The sequence below is a fragment of the Thunnus maccoyii genome, chromosome 10 (assembly GCF_910596095.1).
Source record: "Thunnus maccoyii chromosome 10, fThuMac1.1, whole genome shotgun sequence".
In the NCBI taxonomy this organism is placed as follows: domain Eukaryota; kingdom Metazoa; phylum Chordata; class Actinopteri; order Scombriformes; family Scombridae; genus Thunnus; species Thunnus maccoyii.
Genome location: NC_056542.1, coordinates 10,509,380 through 10,520,092, shown reverse-complemented (window position 1 = coordinate 10,520,092; position 10,713 = coordinate 10,509,380). Strand labels below are relative to the sequence as shown.

Here is a 10,713-nt window from a genome sequence, read left to right as displayed (position 1 = left end):
CGACTGTGTGTGTGTGTGTCTGCATATGTTTGTGTGTGTGTGTGTGTGGAAGCCAGAGAGAGACAGATGTTTGCCTGAAAATGTGTTTATTCCTCTTTATGTATATGTCTCTACTGTAAATTAAGACGCCATATAACATGCTTCCTGAGATTAATGTTTATAGCGCAAATCCTTCATCGGTGCGTCTGCAGGAGGCTATCGCGTTGTCAGAGGCTGACAGCGAATAGGAAGATGGTGAGAGGTGCGGCAGTGTAAGCAGAGTGCACTTGGGAAGCCAAGGACGAACCGTCACGCATGTCAGCTCAAGCTGCACATGCAGTCATTTAATTCCACTGTGCCTCTGAAGTGTGATGTTTTTTGGAGTAAAGTTGCTGCCCTGAGTGACAAAAAACTCTATGTAATCTATCCTCTTTAACCAAAAAATAAAAGCCTACATAATCACCCAGCCCCCATAGAGTCTGTAAAGAAAAGGCAATTCAGCTTAACACAGTGAACAGGCTGCATAGCGTAGATAACCGCCATTCAGACCCACAAAATTTCACTGCGATTCCTAGAAAATTGAAACGAGCAAGACACTCAAGAAACTCGATTTCACAAGTTCTTTTAGAAGGGGTGAAAGCCAAGGCAGCGGCTCGCTTCTTATAATGAAGGATAGACGTTTCATCTGTAAGCTGTAATGTCATACATTTAAAAGAGGAGAGAAAAAAAAAGTTTGATTTAGACATTCTGTACAAGGTCAAACTGGATTCTGCATGATTAAAAATGGGGATATAGCCAAGATATAAAGGTTTTACCTCAGTGGAAACAATTTGAGATGGTAATATATACAATTATACTTTACATCTGTCAATGCGTGTTTTATCTGTCTCGCACACTGTTTAATCTGAAAGTGGGAGTCGTAACAAAGGTCGTACAGTGCTGCAGAGGTCATCTGGAAACGCAGAGAGGATAGTTTGACTGTGCTGGGGCAGAGAGGGGGGCAAGCATAAATTAGCTCTCGCTACGCTCCTTCAGTGAAGGCAGGAGTTTCAATAAATGTGGCAGACTTGACTGAAATGAGATCTGAAGAATGAGGGTCATGTAGGGGTCACGTTCAGTTTTATATACTTCTATAAACTCAAATTCCATTAAAATCAAGAGAAATTCTGACGTGCACTCTCTTCAATGTGCTGCAGTCTGGTTTTTTTATACATGTGGAATTAAGACACTTCATGACATTTATCTTGGCCTATTGCATTACACCATGTGCCTTTCCATCTGAAGTAGATGTGTAATAATGCTGGGTTTTGTGGTTTTTCACCACATAAAAGAAAATAGAATTTCTGCTAACTGCAAGCCCGCTAGAATGTACAATTTCTAGATTGAGAAATCTTTTAGTAAATTATTCACCTCGCTCTGAAATCGCTGAGTGGGAAAACTTAAGACTTTCAGTTACAGGGCTTGAGGTCAAGCGTACTCAAGTGTCCTTGAGTGAGACACTGAATCTATCAGTTGTAAGGTTGCTGTTGTGCAGCTGATCTTCTGCTCTGAGGAGCAAAGTGAAATGACAAATTCCCTGCGGGCGACAATACAGAAATACAACAACAGAAGGGAAAATAAGGTGAATAAAGTGATTTTTTGAGAGGCAGCCCTTCACATAGCACACTGTGTAAACACTCTAAAAACACATCAACCATAGACATACATGCCTTAAAGCTTCAGTCAGCTTCTGTTTAACAGTACTACAGAGGCATGGCTGATGACATGCCATTTTGCCTGTGATCTAAAACGCTAGCTGTTGCAGCCTATATCAAATCATCCCCGTAGGATATAAGGCATATGGTGTTGTATTCCTCTCGATCTTTCATCAGGCATTATGATGGATCCTCTTGATTCTGTCAGCACCAACCTCCATCCGTTAGGCTATCATCGTCTCTGAGTCTACCTCAGGGACCTACTTAGATGGCAATGTGTTCTCCTCTCCGATTGGCCTGGCAGGCTTCCTGTTGCCGCGTATATGCTGTTGCCATGGTTTCGACTGGGGCTGCGCTGCAGTGTTCACTAGCTCCATCTGTCTTGGGTGTCAGCTGGGTGGAAAATGCTGTGATTCCACTCATTTTCTCACCGGGGGGTGGCATCCATCCTGCTGCCACTCCTCTGCCTCCGTGCTGGCACACATCAACACAATTCCATACTCAAGTTCAGACACACAGCTCGACAGTAAAGAGGATTGTTGTTTGAGGTTGGACGTGCTTCATCAATTTGAAGGCAGAATAACGTTAGGGAAGCTGAACAGATTTGCTTGGCTCCTGCCAAAAGACCCAGGTGCAGGATTCAGGCGATGGGAGTGAGAAAAACAAATAAATACAGTGGAGCTCGTCTGAGCCCAGTAAGAAAGGAGGTCACTCATATCAGAAAAATGGAAACTGGATTAAATTTCATAATTAAAATACTATGCCAAGCCGCATGCATAATCCACATTCCAGTTTCCTTTTATCCACACAGATATTCCCAAAAGTTGTGCAAAATTAATACAACACATTTTCCCATCACTTTCCAAACTATGCTTGTGTGAAATTGGGAAGTCTGGACATGTAGTGCCTGAACAACTGACCACGTCAGAAAATAGCAGGGGCAATATGGGCAGACTTGGTAACAATGGTGCAGTATTGACTATGTGCCCACTGAGGCAATGCCAGAGCACAGCCATGCTTGAGGGCATCAGGCTTGTAGCTTTTCCACCTGAGATTAACACAAACTGTGGTCACTCGCCCTTGGCCATTTCTCCTAGAAAATGCTAAAATGGTTTGGTCCATGGTTTTTCCTCAAGGTATTGTTGATTTTTGTAGAAATGTAACTAGTGGTGCATGGGAATTCACATTTTAGACATATCAAGAAACATGAAATTATAGTAAGACAAATAACCAGAAAAAAAACATTGCACTGCACCAGCTGAAAAAAAGACAAGCTACAGGCATGACCAACAACATAAATAAACATGAATCATTCTGACACTCTTCTTAGTAAGAGGGTTGCTTAGAGTTTTGACCTATCACAAGAACTGGGATATCTTTGGGCTGAAGACGCTGGGCTGAATATTCTCACAAGATGGTGAGTAATGGTGTCTGATATTCCCCAGACCCCTCAATGTGTGAGGCCCCGGGGTCATCTGAGGGATCCCTGTCTTGCCACAAATGTCACAGCTCATAGATATTGCATGGGCCTTGGCCTTTTGATGCTAATTAAATGTTACTGCTCACCAAGCGCCAAAATAGAGGAAGTGCGGGAGGAGAGGCGAAGGAGCGTGAGGAAAGGATGGACGAGGGAAAGGAAAGGAAAGACAGAACGGAGAAACATCTGCATGATGGAAGAATAAAAGGAGACAGATGTATAAATTATGGTAAGCACATACACACACACGCACACACAAAAAACATTCTTAAGCCATTTCCCCAGATTAACTGGTATTTTCAAAAGAAGAACATTACTCATGCATATTTCAGACATGGATTTCTAAGACCAGCTGTGACGGATATGATAAAGTGGAGATAAAATACATTATAATGTGATAAATGGAATCAAAACAATACATTTATGTCAAAGGTGCATTCATAAACGTAAAGGATACATCAGGTTGAAATAAACTGAAATTATTTCCCATAAATGTGGCCACTGTGGCTCCTTGGGTCATGCTAACTTATATAGTTTCGCTATAGAGATTGGACAAAGGACTGATAGAGAGATGCAGTTAGCCATAATGGCTGCTACAGGCAGCTGGTTTCTATGTTTACTTTCTTTTAGGTTTATTTGGAAAGCTGTGGGAAGCTTGTGTAATTTGCCCCAATATGTTGTTTTGCACGAGTCCTCGTTTCCCTGAATCTCTATAAGTTCTAGGAGCTGGTGAGTGCAAAGTTAGCAAGATCCACAGAGCCAAAGTGGACACATTTATGGGAAATACATCAGGTTGAAATACATTAGAATCATCCTTTAATTTTATTTTAATTATGTGAAGCCTGTTTTAGCTCTATGAAGTAAATCATTGATTATCTTTCTGACATTTAATAATGTTGGTTTATGGGTACATGTGATTAATTAAGGATACACACGCTATAATTAGCCAAAGTCGTGTCTCATGACAGCTGCTCTGATATTGTTGGAGAACCTTGTCGATATGGCACGATCAGTGAGATTACACTTTTCTTGCTGTTTCCTGAGTCTAACAAATGGTGGAGTAGTTCATTAAAGGCGTGTCTACATCCATTTAAAATGACGCTCATGCATGTGCATCCACCTCCACAAACACTGAGATTTTACACAACTGAACCGTGTGTACGCACAGCTTTGCACATCCTATGAAAAGACTGCATATGCATATTTATGTTTTTGTGTGTAAACACCGTCTTAATTATGAATCTACACAGAGTTTTATGCATCTGCCTCAAGTTTGTAACAGAGACAGGAAGAAGAGAAAGACACAGAAACAGTCGGGGGTTGTGTGGCTGGACATGAGCCAGGTTTGAGTGAGATGCACTAACTCAATATCCTCTCAACATTTATGCCTTTTCTGAGCTGGATGGGAAAAAAAACTACTTCAAATCCTCAAACTAGGTGAACTGAAGTCACTGGGACTGGCACAGAGAGGCTATGACATCAAACCTAACTGACTAACACCACCCACTAGCATGCCTCTATTCATGGTCAGCCCACCGTCTGTGAGGAACATTACTGTTACTCAGCTCAGTGTAGAAATGTGCACATAAAGAGGGACTGTGATGGGGTCTGACCTTGATGGGCAACACTGAGGCGGAAAAACACCAGGCGGCCATCAGCTTGCCACTTGACTGAGAGACAGCTGTTGATCGCATCAGGAGGTCCTCAATCGATGAGCCAGCAGAACAACACTGAGCTGCAAAAAGGGTCCATAAGTGTGTGTGCCTTGGATGGTTTTGTCACATCTGACTGCCAGTGCTGTTATGTGAATCAGTGGTTGGCCCTGGGTTGGGAGTCAGATGTTTAAATGTAATTTGTTGATGCGTGGAAAACAATCAGCTAAACACAGCACTACATTACCAATTATTTGCTGTTTTCTAACAACAGAGAAAATCCTGCACAGACGACTGTGGATTTGGGTTTTGTGAAGCTGCACTCGTGCTTTAAACTGTCAGTGTAACAGATGTAAAGATGCCATTCGAGGACAGACGTGCTTCTATTCTCTGGAAAGAAACCGGGTGACTTATTTTGACTAGGTGGTTTGTGAAAGTCACCTTGGTGTGGTTATTTCACTTATCCGAGGCAAAGTCAGCGGTAATCAAGAGTGCACTTCATGCAGAGTGGCATTTGTAATGTCCCAGTCCGGGCAGGACACCCAGGCTTTGCTGTGACAAGTCACAGGTTCTGTCACCCTGAATAAGCCTGCTGTCCCCATCGTGGCTGCGAGAGCACGCTGCTGGTCAGCTTGTATTAATTTCAGAGGGCTTGCTGTGTCCACACTGGTGACAATAGCAGAGCCAAGGTGTCTCCTGGGAAGGCATGCTGTCACTCCTGCCACAGTAGCGTCCACAGAGGACTTAACATTTCTTTTTTTTCCATTTCTTTTCTTTCTTTTTAGCAGCGCATGGCACTGCAACAGCTGATTTCAAACAGCAGTATCATGTGAGAGCAGAATACTCATGTCTTTGTAGGAGTATGTGCGAGAGAGAGCTAGGCCTGTCGCGACGTTATTGACTTATCGTACGACATATGGACATGACAATCATTTTTGCTGACCTCGATATTGCCCATTGTGTTTACATGCATGTTGGTTTACATAAGAATGACACCAACATTATAGCCAACATGATGCCAGAATAAAAAGCATGACATGATGAGGCAAATAATCTGTCTACCTGTTTCAGTAGGTTGTTTCAAAAAGGTTTCAGCATTTTGATAAATTCAGTTTTCACTAACCACCACTGAGAAAACACCCCCCGTACCTCAGTGTACATGAAACAGGTGATTTACTGCTTGTTTTTATTATCATTTAGATAGCTGTGACATCATTATATTCTGAGGGAACATTACTAAGTTGTTTCATGTTGATTTTGAGAGACTGTGCATCCCCACTACCCTGGAAAAAGTTGTAAACAGTAGTGAGTGAATTTTGCGTGTCGTTCTTTTTAATAACATTTTGCTTTATGAGTTGAAACGACACCCGTACCCTCAAACTCCGGTCCCCAGAGGAGTCACGGCTAAATACTCCCACCTACTGACATAGAAGAGCATAACAGGACATAAACTGTACAAGACTAATGTGGTGGTCGTAAATTTGTTTTTTTCTTTTTTAGGGCAAACCAAAAACTCATAAACTCACAAAATCCCCCCTTTTTTTTGGGAGCATCACACTCCCACGGACAAATAAAAATGGCTTCTGACATTTCTAGACCCCCAAAATTCTCCCAAAACTCTTCATTCCCACTACTGGAGGTGTGTGGGCTGCAGGTATGTGAATAAGGTGAAACTAGGGGTCCTGGCACCTCCCAGATAGGTAAATATGGTATTTGAACCATGTTAACCGCAACTGTGGTATAAAATGGTCTTAAAATAACAATAATATCATGTATCGCAATTATTTCTGGGATAATATATCGTCCAACAAAAGTAGTTATCGTGACAGGCCTATTAGCAGCTCCTGTGTGAACCCAGTTTGAGGTGGCAGACGTGTCATATTGTGAGGGCGGCTACCTGCTCAGCAGCTGTGAAGCGTCTCACCGCAGGTCGGTGTCACTTCCTTTTTCTCTCTTTATTTCCCCTCTCAGTAGGATTTCTTCAACCACTGATCTACCAATTTGCCATCGCCTCAAACATTCCAATTAGCAGACAGACACAGAAACAATTTCACTGCTCCCTCAAACTTAAAAAGTCAGAGGATAAAAACACTGGTGAGGCCATTAGACGTTTGAAATTCAGTCGAGTGTGTAGAGAAGAGAAGCTGTTTTCACCTGTGGATGGCAATTAAAGTGAAAGAGTGGCAACAGCTGTACCTGAGTGCACTACTTCACAATTACAGCTTAATTACATATAAAAGAAACCCCTTTCCCCATTTCACGTTTTTAATTTTCTTGTATTCATTTTTCTTTCTCACACTTGAAAGACGTACTTTTCCACATATTATACTCGGGTGTTTAACAGTTTGGTAAGTTTTTGCATTATTTATTTTAAATCACTTTTGAAGACGCAAACAATGCCAAAGTTATTGAATAGTCAGCTAGTTTAAAAACCAAAGTAAATTATTATATTTTAATGATGATGCTTTATGATTCAACTGTATTTCACAGGAAAATATTTTACTTTTACATCACTCATTTATATTATATCTACAATTTACATACTGTACAAGCAGAAATCTCTTAGGATTTAGTGTTTGTTGTACATTATTGAACACTAAAGCTTATCCCAGAGCTTTCAGTCACATCTCACAGTCTTCATCAGCATTTGAATTCTCCACGACTCCCATCTGCTGATGAGGACAGTGAGATGTTGTTGAAAACTCTGCAAAAAACGTATAAGTAAACCTACAGCTGAGATTATTCTGCTACTCAAGTAGATTTGTATTGAAAAAGTTTAAATAATCTCACTGAAGTGGCAGCTTTTTTCATTTTAAGAAAACTACTTTTTTTTTTTTTTTTTTTACTTTTTAGACTATCATAAAATATAATAAATACACTCTTATGGGTGATATAGTAGTTAAAATTATCTCCAACTCGACCAGGTAAAGCAACAAAATGCGTACACATTAATACACAGGTAAAAATAGGTAACCAATAATAATATACAGTAGATATATAATTATGTAATACTCTGAACTCTGTTCTGCATAATAGCATTTACCTTTACTTTTAAGTATATTGTAACAATACCTACATAAAATTAATTCAATTTTGAATGCAGGACTTGTAATTGAATATTCTTACATTGTGGCACTTTTACTTGAATAAAGTACCTGAATATATCTTTCACCACTACTGCCAGCTTACCATATGTAGTGTCACACCTGAGAAAGCATTGAGGGATGGGGTGAAAAGTTTGGGAATTGTAAAAGCATGAGGGAGCTTTCTTTTCCTCGGTGTAATACCTTGAGTGAATGCCAGACTCCGTGTCCGTGCTCCGTGGGCAGAATGTGAGGATACAGACGATGCCAAAACACTGTTTGGCACAAAAAGAAAGCACTTCCCAGCCCCACTACGCTGGCGCTCTGCCCAGTCGCTGCTAGCCTTTGCCGGTTTCAGCCAGCTTCTCCACTTCGAAGCTGCGAGGACATTTCCTCCCCATGAACGTCAGACAGGCAAATCAAGACATGTTCCCCCCGCTGAGCTACAACGCAGGTTAACTTGATCAATGCAATCACAGAGCTGGCGACAAAATCAAACTAAGATGAGGTTCATTAAGGCCCAAATTAGTATGCAACTTCAAAGGGGAGCGCTCTGATTGATATCATTATGAGAGCGGTAATTGTGCAGCCACAGCTATTAGACAATTGGCTGTAAAAAATATAAATCTTTCTCTCAGGAAGAGAGGAAAACCTTGACCTGATACAGGAGCTGTGGAGCTGAGCGGAGGTCACCATGTGTTCAATTCTTGGCTGTAATGAAATGTCGTGCTAGGTGGAATTGGCCCAATCTTGGCCACCCAAAAAACAGTTTGGATGATATAAGAGGAATTGGTGGTAAATGAGCCCAAGGAGCACAGAAACAGTGGCGGAATTGGCCGTGGAGAATTGACGTGTTCTGGAGGAAGCAGGTGGAGTCGGGCTGAACAGTGATGATGGTTCCTGTTGGCTCCTTAGATGTAATTACAAGTTAATGAAATTATCATATTGAAGGGATGCTCATACATCTCAATTTACTTCATTAACCAGCGCTCACGTAGACCAATGGATACTATACGTCCTTTATATATCTGCTCTCTAAATCTGAGGGGTCACGTGATGACTACAGGGAGAAGAAAGAGACAAAAAAAATACTGTTACTAATAAATTATCGTTAATTTTTTCTGACTTTTGTCAAATTTTAAAAAATTTAGCTTACCATAAAGTCTTACTGATAGTTGCATAAAGTATAAAACCCTTAACTAAGGCTGAAATGCTTAGTCAATTCAACAATTTGTCGATTGACAGAATATTATTTGGCACCAATGTTGATAATCGATTAATTTTCAAGTTATTTCTTAACTACATCTACACTAAATATCTTTGGCTTCATGTGTCACCTTGTGTTGTGGGACATTGTAATGGGCATTTTTCACTATTTTCTGAATTTTATTGACCAAATGATTTATCTAGAAAATAACTGGGATAGTAATTATTAGTGAAAATAATGATGAGTTGCAGTTTTACCCTGAACTGAACCAAAAAAATCCTGCACATTGTTGATCATTTGTATTCACTTTATCAACAATGTTTTGGTTCTGAGACCTTCATCAGGTAAAAAAAAATGAAATATTGATCGACAGTGTGAAGGATTCTTTGTGATTTTTTCCTTGTGAACGAGCAGGTGCTTTTATTTTTTATGTCTTTTCAGGGATACATTTTTTTTTTCCAAGTAACAACCTTTGAGGAGAAAAGCATGAAGCCTAATCCTTCACTACGGCAAAAACATGTGAAGAGGAGTCACAAACAGACTGTTCTAGTTTGGCTTGCAACCCCTCAAAATAAAGCCTTGTCTAGTTGAACCCTTTGTCACACTCTGCATAAGTCTGCTGGCCGTGACCAGTATAATGACAGTGGTTTTGGCTTAATTGGATAATTTTTTGGGTTCTGAAGCAGTAATAATATCCAGTAATTTACAAGGAAATTAGAGGTAATGACCATAATTTCATAAAGCAGAATATGCTTTTCCTGCTTTTCATTCCCCTTAATCAACTCAGGACCCTCAAGACTTATTCTGTGACCCCTTGCGTGGATCCTGCCCCTAGGTTGGGAGCTACTGGCCCATGAGTTTCATAAAAGCAGTTTCATAAAACGTGAATTAACCTTTGAATGTGAATTTTTTTGCTTTGATTTGTTAGAGGCCTAAAACTATCCAGTGTTTCACAAGAAAAAAACATTATAACATTAGAGAAAAGTCTAGTTTCTGGAGCAGAACATGCTTTTTTCCACTTATTTCCCATCAAGCTAATCATCTTGTGACCCCCTCAGATTTATCTAACAGCACTCGGAGTGGTTGGAAGTCACTGCTTTAGACCATTTTTGTCCAAATCACAGTAAGATTTTGCTGACTGCATTCATCTGTAACTGTCTAGAGCAGGCTGTGGTCATACACATCTCCCTTAAAAGAAACTGGCAAGTTTCATATTTCAAGGGAATTTAAATTTTATTTTTTTAATAAATTACATAAAAGGGCTTGAAAAATCTGATCTTGAATGATTGAATGAGGGTACAGAGATGAAGCGGATGCATTCTCGTTTGGGAGGTTTGACACTTTTTGAAATGTCACAATGCAGCAGAGAGAAGGGAAAGTGAAGTGGCCGCTGGGAGAGACGCCTCCCGGAGCATCATGGGTAGACACAGCTCTTGTGTAACGCTCTGCCTTCAGGTTGCCATGGACAGAGGTAACCATAGGCTCTTTTGGGAACAGCAGTGACCAGTATGATAATTGGTGGCAGAAATCCTGCTTTTGATGCAGCAATCATGTAAAATGTAAACTGTCACAAAGGCTACACCCTCACAATTATTTTCAATGCAGCTGTGCATAACAATTG

The 10,713-nt window shown here is 40.6% G+C and overlaps 1 protein-coding gene across 4 annotated transcripts in view; it reads right to left on the bottom strand.

Annotated features, from left to right (window-relative positions):
- The window catches only part of LOC121905377 (mannosyl-oligosaccharide 1,2-alpha-mannosidase IA), a 198,720-nt gene that overhangs the window by 28,916 nt on the left and 159,091 nt on the right, over positions 1–10,713 (bottom strand). The window lies entirely within an intron of this gene.